Genomic DNA, 20,576 nt, shown 5'->3' with positions numbered 1-20,576 from the left:
TGGCAGTTTGGTCGCCAAAGGAAGTATAGGTCTTTAATGCAAAATTTCATCTAGGTACTTCATCTTAAAGCACATTTTAGAATAGCCACAGATGCAGTAACGTTTGTTCATAATGTTTAATAGCATGAGGGAGCAGTGCAACCCGTGCTATGAATACCCATAAAAGTTAACTGGTTCAACATCATCTTGAGATGTGTGATTCCAGACGATGTTCCCAAGTTGGCACTGCCGGTCAGGATCGTCGGCTGTCGGCCACGCACATTGGAAAATCGTAGCCCGGCTGCCTGCAATTTTCCATTTGGCAGTATGAACTTGAAAAATTGGTTCCATTGGATCTGACCAGCAATGAGGGGTAAAGGTGAATAACACAATAACGATGTGCATTTGTATCTCATAGTAAAATTTCCCAAGGCGCTTCACAGGAGCGTTATCAAACAAAATTTGACACCGAGACACATAAGGAGATATTAGGACAAGTGAGAAGCTTGGTTAAAGAGATAGGTTTTAAGGAGTGTTTTAAAGGAGGAGAGAGAGGTAGAGAAGCAGAGAGGTTTAGGGAGGGAATTCCAGAGCTCAGGGCCTAGGCAGCTGAAGGCACGGCTGCCAATGGTGGAGCGATTAAAATCAGGGATGCGCAAGAGGCCAGAAATGGAGAAGCACAGAGACCTTGGAGGGTTGTAGGGCTGGAGAAGGTTACAGAGATAGGGAGGGACCGATAGGCAAGGCCGTGGAGGGATTTGAAAACAGGGATAAGAATTTTAAAATTGAGGCATTGTCAGACTAGGAGCCAATGTAGGTCAGTAGCACAGGGGTGATGGGTGAATGGGACTTGATGCGAGTTAGGATACGGGCAGCAGAGCTTTGGATCATAGAATCATTATAGCACAGAAGGATGCCATTCGGCCCATCGAGCCTGTGCCGGCTCCTTGTAAGAGCAATCCAGTTAGTCCCATTACCCCCCTTTTCCCTGTAGCCCTGCAAATTTTTTCCCTTCAAGTATTTATTCAATTCCATTTGAAAGCCACGATTGAATCTGCTTCCACCACCCTTTCAGGCAACGCATTCCAGATCATAACTACTCGCTGCTTAAAAAAGTTTTTCCTCATGTCACCTTTAATCTGTGTCGTCTGGTTCTCGACCCTTCCGCCAATGGGAACAGTTTCTTTTTATTTACTTTATCTAAACCCTTCATGATTTTGAACACTTTTATCAAATCTCCTCTTAACCTTCTCTGCTCTAAGGAGAACAACCCCAGCTTCTCCAGTCTAGCCACGTAATTGAAGTCCCTTACCCCTGGAACCATTCCAGTAAATCTTTTCTGCACCCTATCTAAGGCCTTCACATCCTTCCTAAAGTGTGGAGCCCAGAATTGGACACAATACTCCAGTTGTGACCGCACTAGTCTTTTATAAAGGTTCAACATAACATCCTTGCTTTTGTATTCTATGCTTCTATTTATAAAGCCCAGGATCCTGTATGTTTTTTTAACCACTTTCTCAACCTGTCCTGCCACCTTCAAAGATTTGTTCACATATTCCCCCAGGTCTCTCTGTTGTTAATTGTATGATTTACAACAATTATTGTCAATTTTGTTCAGGTGGTGGGTATCAATTGGGGACTCTCGTACCCTTTTTAGAGGAGAGCTCTAGTATTCTATCCTTCACTACACAGCTATCCAATTTTAACATCTGTTCCTGCACCCCCTTTAGAATTGTACCATTTAGTTTATATTGCCTCTCCTCATTCTTCCTGCCAAAATGTATCACTTCACACTTCTTTGCCTTAAATTTCACCTGCCACGTGCCCGCCCATTCCACCAGCCTGTCTATGTCCTCTTGAAGTCTATTACTATCATAGAGTCATAGAGTTATCCTCCTCACTGTTTACTAAACTTCTTAAGCTTAGCACTGACCAGAGAGTTACTAGTCAGAAAAGTTCATTTACCCTCCCCAGGGATAGCGCAACATGCTTTGTTATTTTCTACGTTGCAAGGAGCCTTAAGAAATAGATTAAAATCCACTGTAAACATTATTTTGTTCATTCACATATTATATAAAAAATTAGTCAGCACATTGCTTTACAATAGGCCTCTTATCCCCAAAATGTTCATCACTCTACCTTCTGGAAGATAAGAGAAACTCAGGGTGGAGGCATGGACAAGAATACAGTCTCCAGTTCACATAATGAGGAGTTGCAATGAACCCCAGGTCACGCTCTTGTTATGACTAGGTATCGGGTAGTAAAGGTAAACTCCTGATTGTAGGAGATGTGGGTCTGCCCCCATCAGGGATCTCAAGCAAGTATCTAGCGCAGGCCTGAAATTTGTAACAGTATGTAATTGCTGAACATAGCATCAGCCATCAGCTAATCAATCACTCGTCAATAATATTTAAATTACTTACTTTCCTACATTAGGGAAATTTGAACAAGAGACTTATCTGTAGTTAAGTTAAAAGTCTATTAGGGGAAAGAAATGAATCTTAAGTAGCTTCAGCTTCTCATTAAAAGGATATTGTCCTCATGTGAATGAGTTTGGCTAATCGCTTTTTTTGCATGGGGAAGGTGCAGTACCAGTCAACTTTCTACATGCTTCATAATTATGTAAATCATCTTGTCCTGCATTTGGAAACACATTCCCAACACTGGTTCTCTTTAAATTCATCCTCGTTGTAAAGCGATGCTTTTGCTTTGTGTTTTAAAATGTCTAAACGCCAACCAAAACTACAAGCGCAAATGACATGCTTCGGCCAATCAGAGAACTAAAGCTACCAATCGGCTGCTAATCATCTTTGTCTTCTGATCAACAGGGCACCACTGTTACTTTTGTTGGGTTAAAAATCTGGTTATCGTACAGTTAGTTGCATAGTCAACCGATTCCAATCCATACTTGCCATAGAACTCCCTGGCAATTAACTGGAAATTATTTCTTGATAAACTTGCAACAATGGTGTCAAAAGCAAGTACTCCTGTTACCTGAATATGGTCATGGATCATTGACATTGGTATTAGTTATCAACATGCATGTGAAGGCTACTGCTAGCACAGGACTGGTAATAGGATCTTCTGGAATGACTTCAAGATAGGAATCTATCCTGGGGTTCAGATGACAGCTATAAACTGTTTATATGGACAGACAGCTTTCATTGTTTGGGGTATGATCCGAACTCCTTGGTTAGATTACAGCCTTGTAATCACTTTCAGGTATCAATTATTATCTACAGCCTACACAGTGGGACACTAGCGTACAAATGCTCAATGAGTTTGTCTGAAATTTCTCCCTCTGTCATTTTAATTGAGGCATTAACCAGTTTAAAATAAGAATAATCCCCCCAGTAGGGAATTCAGGCATAACTTCTTTACCCAGAGAGCAGTGAGAATGTGGAACTCGCTACCACAAGGAGTTGTTTAGGCAAAAAGCATAGATGCCTTTAAGGGGAAGCTAGATAAACACATGAAGGAGAAAGGAATAGAAGGATATGCCGATAGGGTTAGATTAAGAGTGGGGGGAGGAGGCTCGTGTGGTGCACAAACCAGTTGGGCTGAATGGCCTATTTCTGTGCTGTACATTCGATGTAATTCTATGTGAACATAAGACATTTTATTTGAATGATGTTAATGACCAAAAGAACTAATTTTTCAAGATGGGAACCATCATGAATTCAGTAATTGCACGCACAATTGGCGGGGGGGGTGTTATTTTTCATTTTCGGCAGGGATGGAAAACCAGCAGTTGTGGATCAGCCGGCCATTAAACACCACTCCCGGTTTTCCTTTCCGTTGACTTCATGGACAGTCGATCTGCCACCACCAGTTTTCTGGCCTGGCCCAAATTGGAAATGACCCCAGCAGCCCCCCCACCCCCCGCCATGGTCATTCAGATTCTGCTCCCTTGAATGGTACTGAGATTCAACACATGTAGATTCCTGACCGTGTAATCCTTACGGTTTAGTGGATGCACTTTTTCAGCAAGATCCACACTTTAAGATATTAAATTCTATGTAGAGTAGACATGGCACGATTACAGACCATGTGTCACAGTGGGTGACTTGCTGTAGTTATAAGGAATATTGATAGCCATTCCCATAAAATACATAGCAGTTTACTGCAGTAACAGAATGTTCTAATTAATTATGGCTCTGAGTTTTGTGATTCCAAGTGGCCAGTTAAGTGATTTGTAACATAAGGAATGTAATACACATAAACAGCAGAAGAAAAAGATGCAGAAAAAGAGTGGTCTGTAACTAATCTTTGTAATTGGTTAGGAGGTAGGCGACAGAAAGTAAGGATAATGGGTATGTACTCCAATTGGCAGGATGTGACTAGTGGTGTCCCCCCAGGGATCTGTACTGGAGCCTCAGCTTTTCACTATATTTATCAATGACTTAGATGAAGGAATAGAGAGCAGTGTATCCAATTTTGCTGACAACACTAAGTTAGAGGGGGACGGTAAGTAGTTCAGATGGGAGCAGTAAGATGTAAAGGCACAGAGACAGATTAAGTGAGTAGGCAAAACTGTGGCAGACAGAGTTTAATGAGGGCAAGTGTAAGGTCATCCACTTTGGACCTAATAAAGATAAATCGGAGTATTTTCTAAATGATGCGAATCTAGGAACTGTAGAGGAGCAAATTGATTTGGGAGTCCAAGTACTCATATCATTTGAAGCCAGTAGACAGGTACAAAAAACAATTAAAATGGCTAATGAAATGTTGCCCTTTATCTTAATGTGGCTGGATTACAAAGCTTTGGTTGTATAGAGCAATGGTCAGACACCATTTGGACAATTGCATTCAGTTTTGGGCATCACACCTCGGGAAAGATATATTGGCCTTGGATTCACCAGAATGATACCGGGGTTAACAGGGTGAAATTATGAGGGCAGGTTGCATAAACTTGGCATGTATTCCCTTGAACGTAGAAGGTTGAGGAATGATCTGATCAAGGTGCTTAAAATGTTGAAAGGATACGATAAGATAGATACAGAGAAACTATTTCCTCTGATGAGGGAATCAAGAATGAGGGGACATATCTTAAAATTTAGGCCATTTAGGAGGGAAATCAGGAAGCATTTTTTCACACAACGGGCGGTAGAAATCTAGGATTCTCTCCCCCAAAAGGCTGTGAATGCTGAGGGACAATTGGAGCTTTCAAGACTGAGATCAATAGATTTTTGTTAGGTTAGAGTATCATGGGATATAGAGTATCATAGATATTGAGGTACAGATCAGCCATGATCTAATTGAATGGTGGAGTAGGCTAGAGGGGCTGAATGGCCTACTCCTGTTCCTATGTTCCTATGCTCCTATGTAATTTGCTACATGTATTAAATATTGTAATCTATGGAACAAATGCAATTCCTTAACAGCTACTACAAAGCAGTCAAAAGAGTTTTAGCACTTGAAAGCCACATATGAGTTTTTACAAACTTGTCACGGCATTAAGGCTGTGAAACTTAAAGGTAAAGCAACAGATACCACATAAAGAGAAAATGCCCACTCTTTATGGTTTCATATAGCACCTGGCGCAACGCAAGTCAACTTAGAGGGGGTCATTTTAAACTAACCCGCCCGGCAGGAAACTGACGCGATTAGATTGCACGTCCGTTTTACAGGCTGCCCAATTTTACTTTCTACAGGTTAAAATTACCCTCGGAGTCAGAGACTAAAGATACAATGCACTGACCAGAACACTTTGAGATAGTGCAACTGGAGAATGTAGGGCCTTCTCAGAGTACTGCCTCCACAATCTTTTTTTAATATCCTGATACTGAGAAAAAACAGCATCTGGATCCCAGTGATGAAAAATTACAATATACAAATCTTCAATGAAGAGGATTTATATTTTTATATAGCTGTGGCTCAGTGGTAGCACTCTTGCCTATGAGTCAGAAGGATGTGGATTCAAGTCCCACTCCAGAGGCTTGAGCACGTAATCGAGGCTGATACTCTCTGTACAGTACTGAGGGAGTGCTGCACTGTCAGGGGTACCATATTTCGAATGAGACATTAAACCGAGACCCCCTCTGACCTCTCAGGCGGACGTAAAAGATCCCATGGCACTATTTCAAAGAAGAACAGGGGAGTTCTCCTGGTGTCCTGGCCAAAATTTATCCCTCGACCAACATCACTAAAACCGATTATCTGGTCATTATCACATTGCTATTTGTGGGACCTTGCTTTGCACAAATTGGCTGCCCCATTTCCCACAATACAACAGTGACTACATTTCAAAAGTACTTCATTGAATGTAAGACACTTTGGGACTTTGTGAGATTATGGAAGGCGCTCTCTAAATGAAAGTCATTCTTTCTTTCTATTTTTACTTATCAAAACAAAATGTTAATGGCCGCTAGCCATAGCAAAAGGATCTTTCATACAGTAAACTTCTGATTGGATGGGCAGATCAACTGTATCGGCACCTGAGACAGATGCAATATTCCTGCCATGCAACATCTTTAAGATATATGGAGAATAAACTTGAAAAGAAATAAAGAATATCCACTTTTATCACATACTCTGAATATCCCAAATCGCTTCACAATTAATGAATTGCTATTGAAGAGCAGTTAATATTGTTATATAAACAAATGCAATTTATGTTTTTTTTTATTTGTTCATGGGATGTGGGCGTCGCTGGCGAAGCCAACATTTATTGCCCATCCCTAATTGCCCTTGAGAAGGTGGTGGTGAGCCGACTTCTTGAACCACTGAAGTCCGTGTGGTGAAGGTTCTCCCACAGTGCTGTTAGGAAGGGAGTTCCAGGATTTTGACCCAGCAACAATGAAGGAACAGCGATATATTTCCAAGTCGGGATGGTGTGTGACTTGGAGGGGAACATGCAGGTGGTGTTGTTCCCATGTGCCTGCTGCCCTTGTCCTTCTAGGTGGTAGAGGTCGCGGGTTTGGGAGGTGCTGTCGAAGAATCCTTGGCGAGTTGCTGCAGTGCATCCTATGGATGGTACACACTGCAGCCATGGTGCGCCGGTGTTGAAGGGAGTGAATGTTTAGGGTGGTGGATGGGGTGCCAATCAAGCGGGCTGCTTTGTCCTGGATGGTGTCAAGCTTCTTGAGTGTTGTTGGAGCTGCACTCATCCAGGCAAGTGGAGAGTATTCCATCACACTCTTGACTTGTGCCTTGTAGATGGTGGAAAGGCTTTGGGGAGTCAGCAGGTGAGTCACTCGCCGCAGAATACCCAGCCTCTGACCTGCTCTTGTAGCCACAGTATTTATGTGGCTGGTCCAGTTAAGTTTATGGTCAATGGTGACCCCCAGGATGTTGATTGTGGGGGATTCGGCGATGGTAATGCTGTTGAATGTTAAGGGGAGGTGGTTAGACTCTCTCTTGTTGGAGATGGTCATTGCCTGGCACTTGCCTGGCGCAAATGTTACTTGTCACTTATCAGCCCAAGGGGTTGTGAATGGAACTGAACACTGTGCAATCATCAGCGAACATTCCCATTTCTGACCTTATGATGGAGGGAAGGTCATTGATGAAGCAGCTGAAGATGGTTGGGCCTAAGATACTGCCCTGAGGAACTCCTGCAGCAATGTCCTGGGGCTGAGATAATTGGCCTCCAACAACCACTACAATCTTCCTTTGTGCTAGGTATGACTCCAGCCACTGGAGAGTTGTCCCCCTGATTCCTGTTGACTTCAATTTTACTCGGGCTCCTTGGTACCACACTCGGTCAAATGCTGCCTTGATGTCAAGGGCAGTCACTCTCACCTCACCTCTGGAATTCAGCTCTTTTGTCCATGTTTGGACCAAGGCTGTAATGAGGTCTGGAGCTGAGTGGTCCTAGCAGAACCCAAACTAAGCACTGGTGAGCAGGTTATTGGTGAGTAAGTGCCGCTTGATAGCACTGTCGACGACACCTTCCATCACTTTGCTGATGATTGAGAGTAGGCTGATGGGGCGGTAATTGGCCGGATTGGATTTGTCCTGCTTTTTGTGGACAGGACATACCTGGGCAATTTTCCACATTGTTGGGTAGATGCCAGTGTTGTAGCTGTACTGGAACAGCTTGGCTAGAGGCGCGGCTAGTTCTGGAGTACAAGTCTTCAGCACTACAGCCGGGATGTTGTCGGGGCCCATAGTCTTTTCTGTATCCAGTGCACTCAGCCGTTTCTTGATATCACGTGGAGTGAATCGAATTGGCTGAAGACTGGCTTCTGTGATAGTGGGGATATCGGGAGGAGGCCGAGATGGATCATCCACCCGGCACTTCTGGCTGAAGATGGTTGCAAACGCTTCAGCCTTGTCTTTTGCACTCACGTCATCCGCCATCATTGAGGATGGGGATGTTTACAGAGCCTCCTCCTCCCGTTAGTTGTTTAATTGTCCACCACCATTCACGACTGGATGTGGCAGGACTGCAGAACTTTGATCTGATCCGTTGGATGTTGGATCGCTTAGCTCTGTTTATAGCATGTTGCTTCCGCTGTGCACAGCAAAGTCCCACGAACAGTAAGTAAAATGAATTACTTTTTAATCTTTTAGTTAATCTTTTTTTCGCAATATCGGTTGAGGGATTAAAATTGGCAAGGATGCCAGGAGAGCTCCCCACATTTCTTTTAATAATTCCATGGGATCTTTTACTTCTCAGTTTAGCATCTCATCCAAAAGATAGAATCTGATGAAACAACACACTACTGCACTGAAGTGTCAGCCTACATTATGCGCTGGTATCCTGGAGTGGGACTTGAACCCACGATCTTCTGAGTCAGAGGCAAGAGTGCTACCACCCCTCACTTCTGAGTCAAGCAGAGGAGGATTGCAGGCGGTAAACAAATGTAATGACAGACTGAGAAGAGAGCCAACCTGATAGATTAACTGTGCCTCTCCAACTTATACATTGTGATTGCACAAACGTCTGCTACCATCTCGAAGTGCGGAAGTAGAATGGGCGTGGAGAATCTATTCCTGTGATTGATGTGTAACTTCATGTTATCTAGGTTCAATGAAAGAGTTATACTGAAGGATTCTGTAAATAAAGCAACGTCCTCCAAGCTTTTTGTGCAGCTCCATTAGCTCACTTAGCTGCTGGGCTGCATTCCACGTTACCAGTGCTGTCCACCCCCTCCTCATTTTCGTCCTACAGACAAGATAATGGAGTGTTCTTCTGAGTCTGCCTTGGATTGGGATGTGGAAGTGGATGAATCATCTGTGTAGATATTTAATGTATGAGCACAAGACTTTAATATCTGAAAAATTCTGCTTCTCCAACGCAGCACAGGAATTGTTTGCTTACAAAAACCTCAAGGGACACAGATATATTTAAAGCAGAGGAAGGTACAGGAGTTATGAGGAAAGCACAGGACAGTGGGATTAATTTTGGATTGCTCTAGCAAAGAGTCAGCACAGATCCGACCGATCCAATGCCTCCTTCTATGCTGTAAACCTTTATAGTTCCAGTGACTTTTGTTGATCAATATAATTTCCTCATAATGAATTTTCATTGAGAAATCAAGCACAAAGTCCATGAATTACATTTTACACCTCAATGCCACTTTGCAATCTTTTTTATTATTGCCAGCCAAAATCAAGTTTGACTTATTAACATTCTATTCAGGCTGTAACAGACTAAATGTTTTCAGCTAAATCCTCTGGGGGATTTCGAGTAGGCCATCAGACACCATTGAAGAGATGTGAAAGCTTCTTTATATAAATATACAAAATCTGGAACTGTCTAGGGATCCTCTGTGCTTTTACGAGGCACATTGCCGTGTGTATGAATGGGTAAATGTAGAATACACTCTCTATCCCATTTGTAATGAAACCTTCACAACAGATGTATTATGTGTCAGTTGGATAAAAGGGTTATTGCAGTTACACGTCAAGTAACCTCAACATAACAAACATGGGACATGTTAAATCGACTGCAGTTAAATGAGGGAGTGCTGCACTGTCTGAGGTGCCGTCTTTCAGATGAAACGTTAAACCAAACCCCCTTCTGCCCTATCAGGTGGACATTAAAAAATCCTCTGGCGATATTTCAAATAAGAGCAGGGGAGTTTTCCCCGATGTCCTGGTCAATATTTAGCCCTCAACCAACATCACTAAAAAACAGATTACCTGGTCATCATCACAATGCTGTTTGTGGAATCTTGCTGTGCGCAAATTGGCTGCCGCGTTCCCTACATTACAACAGTGATTACTTCAAAGTACTTAATTGGCTGTAAAGTTATTTGGGGCGTCCTGAGGTCATGAAAGACGCTATATAAATGCATATTTTATATATATATATAAATGGAACAGAAAATCAGGTGGAATGTATAATAAGCGGCTAATTCGATACCGCCCGTTTAACACTATTGCCCAAAGTTAAAATGACCCCCAATATCACTTCTGATATTTGATCCATTGTTCTCATACCCACTCACTGAGAAATAAACCATAATCACCAACTATTACACAATTTATAAAGCAACCAGGCTGCAGCGGGTGTGAAGGGAGAGTATATACTGAGACAACGCTGACAGACAAAAGTTTAATTGTTTATATCATCTGAATCCTCCCCCTCCCCGACTTATTAGGAAAATAGAAGCACATGGGATTAAACAGATGGTGGTAACTTGGGTACGTAATTGGCTAAGGGATAGAAGGCAGAGAGTAGTGATTAACGGATGTTTTTCTGATTGGTGAGAAGTATGCAGTGGGGTCCCCCAGAGGTTGGTATTAGGACCATTGCTTTTCTTGTTATATATAAATGACCTGGACATGGATATAGGGAGTACAATTTTGAAGTTTGTGGATGATACAGAACTTGGCAATGTAGTAAATAGTGAGCAGGATAGTAGCCGACTTCAGGAGGACATAGACAGACTGGTAAAATGGGCAGACACGTGGCAGATGCAATGTGATGTGGATAAGTGTGAAGTGATGCACTTCGGGAGGAACAACATGGAGAAGCAAAATAATCTAGATGGTAGGGCAGAGGGACCTGGGGGTGCATATTCACAAATCTTTGAAAGTGGCAGAGCAAGTTGATAAGGCAGTTAGGAAAGTGTATGGGATACTTGACTTTATAAACAGGGAAAATGATTACAAAAACAAGGAAGTTATGCTAAACCTTTACAAATCACTGGTTAGGCCTCAGCTGGAGTATTATGTACAATTCTGGGCACCACACTTTAGGAAAGATGTCAAGGCCTTGGAGATGGTACAGAGGAGGTTTACCACCATTACCAGGGATGAGGGACTTCAGTTATGTAGAGAGATTGGAGAAGCTGGGATTGTTCTCCATAGAGCAGAGAAGGTTAAGGGGAGGCCCAATTGAGGTACTCAAAATAATGAGGGGTTTTGATAGAGCAAGAATCTGTTTCCTCTGGCAAGTGGGTCAGTAACCAGAGGTCCTGGATTTAAAATAATTGGCAAAAGAACTAGAGGGGAAATGAGAAGAAATTTTTTCACACAGAGGGTTGTTAAGATCTGGAACGCACTACCTGAAAGGATGGGGGAAGCAGATTCCATAGGAACTTTCAAAAGGCAATTGATCGTGTACTTGAAGAGGATTAATTTGCAGGGTTATGAGGAAAAAGCCGGGGTGTGGGACTAAATTGGACAACTTTTTCAAAGAGTAGGCTCGTGCACAACAGGCCAAATGGCCTGCTTCTGTGCTGTAAGATTCTATGATTCTATTCCCCTTCCCTAACATGCCTGGTAATATAATCTAGCCAAGACAACAGACTTATTGTCCCATCTCATCCATTGTCCTATCTTATCGCTAGTCACTTTTTAAACAAAAAATATTCCTGTTCCCATTATACTCTAATTTCTTTTGCATGCCAAATGGAAGTAATTCATGCAGTGTGTTAGTATGCTGTGGTTCCACCCTGGGATCACAGTTTAAACCAAATCTAAACCGTTGGAAGGAAAGTCTTCATTCTCTACTGAATATATGAAATATGTTTGAGTAGTCTCAACTATATTTTTAGTGGGTATGAGTTCATAGATCTTCAATATTTTATAGGCAACATATACATCAATCTCTTCAGCATAAATTTTCATAAATACAGAATATGGTAGTTTTCATTTTTAGAACGACCCTCGCTGGTTTTGGCTTCAGGCAGTCAGTATAGACAGCCTCCTTGTATAGTTTTGGTCACAGTGCTGGGTCTTATATGTTGGTTATTATAAAAGAGCTGCAATATGTTTTCCTTGTTTAGAATAAGTATTAAAGTTCACCAGTGTCGATCTGTGAGTAGCATCTGTCCATCAAACTGACAGGAACATCTGAGTTTTCTCACAAATTGAATAATCTCACCTAACAGAAACCAACCAAATCGGACATACCTAAACTGATGCTCACTTTCACACTTCTCAAGCAGTTAACCAGTTGCTTAATCACAAGTAGTCCTGGCTAGACTGTGAATGTAGCTGCTCAATGAAGAAATCAAGATGCACAGGTAATGCCTGTTTGCAACATCAGAAAACCCTGATTTCCTGACTGAGATCTCACTGTCCTTCTCTACGACATGTACGACAAACACAATGACCTTTTCGGGACCAGAGATTGCCAATTACCAAGGTTCAGTTCTAGTAGATAAGGCCATAAAAAAGGTCATGATGTGGAGATGCCGGTGATGGACTGGGGTGGACAAATGTAAGGAATCTTACAACACCAGGTTATAGTCCAACAGTTTTATTTGAAAATCACAAGCTTTCAGAGGCTTTCTCCTTCGTCAGGTGAGGAGGAGAAAGCCTCCGAAAGCTTGTGATTTTCAAATAAAACTGTTGGACTATAACCTGGTGTTGTAAGATTCCTTGCATAAAAAAGGTGAAACAGAAACATAAGCCCAGATTTTTTGAAGTTCAACCAGTGGTGTGGCACCTCACTAGCAACAGGCACAGGTCAGAAAATCTTACGCCAGAATCATGTTGTCCTCGTTTTACCAAAGTCCAAATTGGGGCCAAAAATGTACTGGCCTCATTTAAATTGAATCATTATTCAACTTGGAACCCATGGCACGTCTTCTGACTTTGGGCAAGGCTCCACTCTCAGTGCACACCTCACCCTATGATCTGGGCACCTTGGGGATCCTTGCCTCTTGCCTGCTCAAGTAGGTCTCTTAAAAGTAGATTGATGTCACATATTTGTGTTTTCTTAGGGTTTTTTGTTGCGTTTTGTTGCATTTTGCTTCATGCGTTGTTGGTTTTGCTGGGTCGTACAGCACTTTTGCATGGATCCTGCGCACAAGCCAATACAATATCAACACAACTATAAGAGAATTCATTAAATAAACAGATCTCCGCATCTTTTTACGATGTTTTGCCTGACTTAAATACATTCTGTGGTCTTGACCTACATTCCGGCCAAGAGCTTCCTGGAAACTTGCGACATAACAATGGCGTATCTATGTCATAAAGTCATTTCCCAGTGCAAAAATCCAAGGGAAATATGGTGCAAGTGAGTTAAGCCCAGTTTTTACGCTACTCCATAATTTTCTGGGACTTTTTGCGCCACTTCATTGAGACCTCTGCTGAAACCCTCCAGAGTTCATTAACATAGCCCCGCCCCCATTCAAAATGGCTGCGAGAGTGAATTTCCTGGATCAATGCTAGTTTTCTCATGGTGTTCAATTATGCCGCGAGATTTAGGTGCAGCTCGAGGTCACCCGCTAGCAGCGTGATTTAAGGCTCTCACATGATTCTCAGCCTGGGAGGACTATTCAAGCTTTGCAGCAACGTCCCTGCAGTTTGGAATCAATTATTTGCGGCTTTTATTTTTGCTCGTGTCGGACTGGCATCTTTAGTAGTCTTGACCAGAGTCCTGTGAGTGAAGCCGATATTGTTAGGACCCCCACCCCCTCTCAACGCATTCAGATGGGCCAAAGTAGCTGCAATGTCTGCTCCACTGGGCATTCCCCTATTCATCATTATTATTAATATTATGGAGGAGGAGCAGAGGCAGGAGGCAGGGCATGTGAGGCGCCTTGGCAGGAGACGCCTGTTCTGAGCTTTTGATAGTGCTTCCGCCCAAGGCCACATTGCTTCTGAAGTCCGTGGAAAGCAGTGTATACAAATTAGGTACCCAGGAAATTATGGAGTAATTGGGAAGATCGGCTCACGAGCCAACGTGAAATTCCCGGCCTGCATTGTAAGAAAATGTTTCAAATTGATGGAACTAACTGCATTTCAAGATTAATGTTGCATCGCGGAAAACAGGAAAATGGTGTAAAACTTGATGTCGACAGTTTGTTACGTGACATCCATTGGTGTAAATTTAATACATCGTTGGCCTGTTGGTCCTGTTAGGATTTCTGTCGTAATGTGTTAGCATTACTGATCAGGCTCATTACATTTGTGAAGATAAACATTTCAGCAGCTTTTTTGACTTTCGGAATAAACTACTCATGCTTGCCATTTTCAATTAATCATCCTAATTGCGCAAATTTCTTTACCTCAAACTGTTTGAGCATGTTTCAAGATTTTCAGTAACAGATGCTTTAGTACTGAAGAGTAAACAGGTCCGTCACCAACAAACCAATGAAGATAAAAATGAAGTCTCTCCACACAAATCAATGCTTGCTAACTGAAAGAAAGAACTTGCATTTATATAGCGCCTTTCATGACCTCAGTACGTCCCAAAGCACTTTACAGCCAATGAAGTGCTTTTAAAGTGTAGTCACTGTTGTAATATAGGAAACGCGGCAGCCAATTTGTGCACAACGAGCTCCCACAAATAGCAATGAGATAATGACCAAATAATCTGTTGTTTTTTAGTAATGTTGGTTGAGAGATAAATGTTGGCCAGGACACCAGGAAGAACCCCCCTGCTCTTCTTCGAAATAGGGCCATGGGATCTTTTACATTCACCTGAGAGGGCAGACGGGGCCTTGGTTTAACATCTCATCCGAATGGCCGTGCAGCACTCCCTCAGTACTGCACTGGAGTGTCAGCCTTGATTATATAATCAAGTCTCTGGAGTGAGACCCACTGAGCCACAGCTGAACTGAGTTTCAAATAGTATAAAAAGGTGCTGCATTATTTTTTTAATTCATTCCCAGGATGTGGGCATGGCTGGAAAGGCCACCATTTATCACCCATCCCTAGTTGTTCTTATACAACTGATTGGCTTGCCAGGCCACTTCTGAGGGCAGTTAAGAGTCAACCACACTGGTGTGGGACAGGAGTCACATATAGGCCAGATCCGGTAAGGTTGGCAGGTTTCTTTCCTTAAAGAACATTAGTGAACCTGTTGGTTTTTACGACAATCCGACAGCTTCATGGTCACTTTTACTGATATCGGCTTTTTAAAATTGAATTCAAATTGAACTCACATGGGAGCTGAACATAATGGCATTAGTCTTCTCAATGTTCAAGTACAGGAAATTCTGGCTCATCCATGACTTAATGTCAAGCAAGCAATCTGATTGCATGGACACATGGAGCTCGGTGGCATCAGCATTCATGTGAATGATCTTGCGTATCCTGTGATGAGTGCAATATAACTGCAGGAGCTGGTGTAGGGGACAGAAAGAGTTCAATGGTTCTGACAAACAAGTATGATAATCAGATGATGGGTAATTGAGGTACAGTTGATTATACATGAAGGGCATGGTGTTCACAGGACTACCTACTTTGTGCACGCTAGGATAGGACTTTTTGTACAGGAGTTAGATTACAAACCCAGGTAAATATCTTGTCAATCAATGCTTGGCACATGATTCTGAAAGTCACCTTTAACTCTTCTTCTCCTCTTGAGATTGTATCTCCTGGACCTCCTGGTGACTCTTGTCCAGCTGGCAAAATTTTGCAAGATGCATCAGATGGCGACGATCTTGGAGATCTTGCCAGGGCTACAAAGCAGGACTCTCCACTCTGTCCAAACAATAGAATCTCTACTTGATCATGCCAGTGGTATGTTCCATCAGAATTCAGGTGGAGGCATGAGTTTCATTTTATTTGCATTCTGTGTTGTCTTCTTTTTAGTTTCTATATTAGCCAGTGACTTTCCTTGTTCTTCTAGCAGTTTCCCATCTATTCTGCCTGCTCTTTCAAATAACGGTAGCATGGTGGGCTGGCACAAAATGAAGGCTTCGTGGCTGCTATTAGGGTATCTCACACTTAAATGGTTTAATTCTTGTAGTCTGAGAGACCGTCTTCATGTTAAGTATTTCCTATTCATGTAGGCCGTTGGACTGCTGTTAGGGGCTTGGAATGTGCACCAATGAGACCCTGTACTTTAGAAAAACCTACCACTTGACACAAATGTTGTGCCCTCTTATGCTTCTGCCTCTTTTTCATGGAGAAAGTTGATGAAAGTACTCCTCCCTGGCAAACAAGGCTTCTGTCACCTGCATGATGCATTGATGTACAGAAGATTGACTGATTTGTCCAGTGTCCTTGGTGGTGGCTTGGAAGGATCCGCGGGCATAGAAGTTTAATGATCCGGTTGCCTTCCAAGCTATTGTTCAAAGCTGTCCCTGTGGTGGAGGTTGTCTGGAGTTTGGGCCTATTGGGATTGCCCAACTCAGTGATTGCCTCCCTCATGAAGCATAGATGAATGAGTCAGGTCTCTTCTGACATACTCAGATAGTTGAGCCAGGGTTTGAACACACAGCTCCTGGGACAAGGGCAAACGAGCACCAAACACCTCAGGTGCAATTACACCTGCCTTTATTCCCTCCATAGAAACACCTTTTCCTCCTCCAAATTTAAGACCGCCAGAGGAATGCTCAAAGAAATTCCTTAATATGATTTGAAAAAGGTTACCTCGCTAAACTTGGTGCCTCGCAAACCGGGCACTCTGGCCGATTGCTTGACACAGCTAATGGAATGTGTTGGTGTATTAGAGTGCACCACTGTTGAATCGGCCCAGAGCAGTGGTACTGGGACTGCACATGAGAAGACCTAAATGGAAAAGCGATGAGTACCACATGGAGCTGGCAGGGGCAGCGGGTGTGGAAGGAGTTCAATGGTCGGCCTGGTTTCGACAACTGGCTGACCGATTTGCTGGTTTAGTCTGTCTGAAGACAGATAGGATACAATTCAGTGAGAATTTGCTCAAACCATTTTCACTTTAGCTCGTGCTGTATGTGAAACATGCTGTCGAGTTTTTGACTTGAAAACAGCCGTGGCTGCAGCTGAACGTGACTCAGTTCACAAAGATTTCTGCTTGCTTTGAAGTGAACCGTTCTGACAGGCATTCAGGCTCGAGTACCAAACTGATTTTACAGACAGCAGATTAATAAAACTAGCTGCAAAGGTTCCATTTAGTTACACCAAGCTGAATCCCATGGAATCTGTAATATTCCTAATAAGTTGATACCTTGAACCATCAAAACAAATTCTGCATCTGAACAGGTACAGTAATTTTTTTTGTGCTTGTGGCCGATATCAAACTGCATTAGTTCAATTTGAACCAAATTATTATCCATCCCAATAACCTAGGGGAAGAATCGGTCGAATTATTTTGATAGCTTGGGTATAGATGACATGGGTAAGGCAGATAAATCCTGGTGTGAGTTTGAGTTAATGCTCCACTTTACCTGCTAAAAATACATAGCAGGTGGAATTGAACATGGGCAGGGGCACAAAACAGATGGAATCACATTTGCCACCTGTTATACGACACACCCGATACTCAGCTCTATTCAAGACAATGGGACTGAATATCGGAGGGAGCGTATAAAAGGCGACCAATGCGATTCTACCTGCTTTACATTCCCCCGGGTCCTGAAGATGCTACTGGGGCATCAACTCTAGAAATGTTGAAATGACACTTCAAGGTGCATGAAAATATAAACAGTGACATGGTCAGATACCGTGCCAATTTAAGAATCCAACATGTTGCTTAGTAAGATGTGACAATTGGAATTCAGATTAGCATAGGAAACAAGACCTACATGCACAACGGACTGGTGTCCACTGACAATGGTGGAGAAGGAATGGTTTGTGTCTGGTTATTTACTGTGCACTAAAAGGATACAGTCAATGTGGGGCTGTTACTGAGGCTAATCAAGTGCACAAATACATCTCAAGGACATTCGTTAACGAGCCTAAGCAATTTGGAGGAGGTGGCCATCCAAAGCATTGGCGTAGAGAGGGCAATGTAGCATTGGAGATGGCCAGGCTGGAGGCCACGCACGGTTGGGGGTCTGGACACCTTGCCTTAATTTTCTCTTTTCATTTAAATCTCTCTATTGTGCATGCACACACGCACACGCACACATACACTCACATGCAGCATAACAATCTGGTGCTGCACTGTGCTGCCATTTATCTGCTGCTGCTTACCCTCGACAATAAGTGCTAACCCTTGTCCCTCTGCCCTTTTTTTAGGTCCTGCAGTTGACCCAGGCCCTGTGGGCGCATGGACTGAGGGGGAGAACGGTTATGGTGGCGGAGCAGGAGAAACCCCCAAGGAAATTCACCCCCCCCCCCCTCGAAACCAGATACCACATCTTTGCCAATCCAAGAGTAGTCTAACTAATTTGTTGTAGTACAATAGTTCACTTTTTCAAAGCAGTGATAAAGGGATTTTATAGTTGGATTTATCTTCCTACAGCCACTCAAGAGATAAAATATCTTAAATTTGTTTTATAAGCCTATTCATGATCACCATTTATCTATTCAGATATGCATTATAAATCAACTCAGCCAATAACAGCACTGTGTTCAGCAGTATGAGTCACCCATTAATTACATGGAGACCAGTATATGATATGAAGATACAAAATGACTTTTTGAGCCTATATATTTGATTATTCAAAATAATGCGTCCTCCATCAACCTCCAGAAATAAATTAAGTTCCTTTTTTTGATGAAGATTCTGATATTGTAGAACAGAGGTGTTCCACGTTGGACACAGGATGATATTTTTCAAGCCCTGTACCAATGTCAGGCAGATGGATTATTGGAAAATCATGGGTGTACCGCCAATGGCGTAGGGCCTCAATATCAAGAATTCCCTGGTCAGGTATTACACGAGACAACCGCAGAGTAAAGCTTCTGCTCATCTATCTCGAAGTCTCTTACACTCATCACGAGAAAACGTTTATAATACCTGTTTTATTATGTTGGCTGCACCAACCATTCTCATGATCTTTGAATGAAATAACACAATTAGGCTGTTCCGGATCTTAATTCAATGAATTGTTATGCGGCTTGAGTTTAATCCATTCCCCATTCCCATCCACAATCCTTCTGAAGGATCTGGAGAAAATCCTCAAATTGAAGATATACTCTGGTAGAATACAATCTTATAGCCTGTGGGGGTCGATTTTTGACTTTTGGGCGGCTGACCAGCAGAGTGCGCTGGTCATCCTCTCGATCAGGCGGCGAAGAGGCTCCCCAGCGATCCTAAGGACTAGGCCTCATTTAAATTTGTCAGGCAATTTAAATTGCCGTGGGGCGCCAAACAGATGTTCTGGTGCAGCTCGCCGGCTTGAAGCCACAAGATCAGGCCTGGGGCGGAAGTCAGCAAGGTAAGTTGTGGGGAAGGGGGGCTTACGATTGCGAGGGTGGGGATCCCGTGGCAGCGGCGGCTCAGGATATCTTTGTGGGCCCCGGTGGTGCAATCCTGCTCCTCCGGAAGCCACAAAAATAATTCGCCATTTACCTTTGGCTGGGCCTCTTTGGTTCCATTGCCCGTGGAACTGGTTGGAGTGTGCATATTGCAGGCTCCGACATGTTCTGACTTAAAATGGCAATCAGGGTCCTATTTACGTCATTGGACCCCGATTTCCATATTAAAGAGGCCTATCACCTGAAACAAGTGGGCGCTTTGGACACCGGGCGGTAGGCCCCTTTCAAAATGGAGCTGGCCGCGTCGCTGGCATTATGGGGCTACCCACCCCATTTTGAGGCTGTTACCATCTTGTTAACACCAGGGGAAGGCAGCGAAAGTCGACCCTGTGGAGCCCTGGCAGCCATTTTGTGGGAGAAAACATGGTGGGCTTTCCAGAATTCAGACTTAAAAGAACATTAACCATTTACAACATCTTCAATATAAATATGTATAATTTTATTAAAAGTTTGTAACAGCAGCTTTGAAGGTATGGGCTTAACCTTCTCAATGGGACCAACCAGCAGTGTCAGTTGAGATTTGTGTTGCCAAAACTGGAAGACCTTCTAAGCTGCATAAAGGGGAGTTCCCCAGTTTTCATTCATTAGGAACAACGTGTTTTATATTTTAGTCACGGTCACAAGATGCTCCTTGTGCTATTGGTCACATTTCGATATAGTACTTCAATGGGTTACATGGGGTATGGAAGTAAGGGAGATGTGAATGTACAATAATATTTAACTTAACCACTGTAGCAAGTCAAGGCAGTAAAATTAAAGTTACTCACCAGGATTATACAATAAGGTCACTGCCAGCAGAAGATTTACTTTATCAAACTGCAATTATTTTCTAGGATGGATGAAGCATGTGGTTCAATGGTCTACGAGGAGAAGCTCAGATAACTCACATTTTCTCATGAGGCAAAAAGATTAAAAAGGAACATAATTTAACTATTTGAAAATATGAATTGAACTTTAAAAGTTGAGAAGCTAAAAAGTTGCTTGGCCCAAATAAGGAGCAGAGGCTGCGTTATAAACCAAGGCATCTACGGCCAGGAATTTCCTCGGAG

This window comes from Heptranchias perlo, chromosome 22 (genome assembly GCF_035084215.1).
Source record: "Heptranchias perlo isolate sHepPer1 chromosome 22, sHepPer1.hap1, whole genome shotgun sequence".
Classification (NCBI taxonomy): domain Eukaryota; kingdom Metazoa; phylum Chordata; class Chondrichthyes; order Hexanchiformes; family Hexanchidae; genus Heptranchias; species Heptranchias perlo.
The sequence above is the reverse complement of the archived record's forward strand: the minus strand, read 5'-3'. Positions refer to the sequence as shown.